The sequence below is a fragment of the Rhea americana genome, unplaced genomic scaffold, assembly GCF_003343005.1.
Source record: "Rhea americana isolate MKP2758 unplaced genomic scaffold, rheAme1 scaffold_429, whole genome shotgun sequence".
Lineage (NCBI taxonomy): Eukaryota > Metazoa > Chordata > Aves > Rheiformes > Rheidae > Rhea > Rhea americana.
Genome location: NW_028186567.1, coordinates 198,587 through 199,767, shown reverse-complemented (window position 1 = coordinate 199,767; position 1,181 = coordinate 198,587).

Here is a 1,181-nt window from a genome sequence, read left to right as displayed (position 1 = left end):
GCTGCGCCGGGTCCCCGGGGGCATCGGGGTCCCCTGCACCCCGGCTTCGCTGGACGTGGGGCTGCGCCGGGTCCCCGGGGGCATCGGGGTCCCCTGCACCCCGGCTTCGCTGGACGTGGGTCTGCGCCGGGTCCCCAGGGGCGTCGGGGTCCCCCGCACCCCGGCTTCGCTGGACATGGGGCTGCGCCGGGTCCCCGGGGGCGTTGGGGTCCCCCGCGCCCCGGCTTCGCTGGACGTGGGTCTGCGCCGGGTCCCCGGGGGCATCGGGGTCCCCCGCACCCCGGCTTCGCTGGACGTGGGGCTGCACCGGGTCCCGGGGGGGTCGGGGTCCCCTGCACCCCAGCTTCGCTGGACATGGGGCTGCACCGGGTCCCTGGGGGCATCGGGGTCCCCTGCACCCCAGCTTCGCTGGACATGGGGCTGCACCGGGTCCCTGGGGGCATCGGGGTCCCCCGCACCCCGGCTTCGCTGGACGTGGGGCTGCGCCGGGTCCCCGGGGTGTCGGGGTCCCCGCACCCCGGCTTCGCTGGACGTGGGGCTGCACCGGGTCTCTCGGGGGCGTCGGGGTCCCCCGCGCCCCAGCTTCGCTGGACATGGGGCTGCACCGGGTCCCTGGGGGCGTCGGGGTCCCCCGCACCCCGGCTTCGCTGGACGTGGGGCTGCACCGGGTCCCCGGGGGCGTCGGGGTCCCCGCACCCCGGCTTCGCTGGACGTGGGGCTGCGCCGGGTCCCCGGGGTGTCGGGGTCCCCCGCACCCCAGCTTCGCTGGACGTGGGGCTGCACCGGGTCCCCGGGGTGTCGGGGTCCCCCGCGCCCCAGCTTCGCTGGACGTGGGGCTGCACTGGGTCCCTGGGGGCGTCGGGGTCCCCTGCACCCCAGCTTTGCTGGACGTGGGGCTGCGCCGGGTCCCCGGGGTTGTCGGGGTCCCCTGCACCCCGGCTTCGCTGGATGTGGGGCACCCGCTGCGCCAGGTCCCTGGGGGTGTCGGGGTCCCCCGCACCCCGGCTTCGCTGGACGTGGGGCACCCACTGCGCCGGGTCCCCAGGGGCGTCGGGGTCCCCTGCACCCCAGCTTCGCTGGACGTGGGTCTGCGCCGGGTCCCTGGGGGCATCGGGGTCCCCCGCACCCCGGCTTCGCTGGACGTGGGGCTGCGCCGGGTCCCTGGGGTGTCGGGGTCCCCC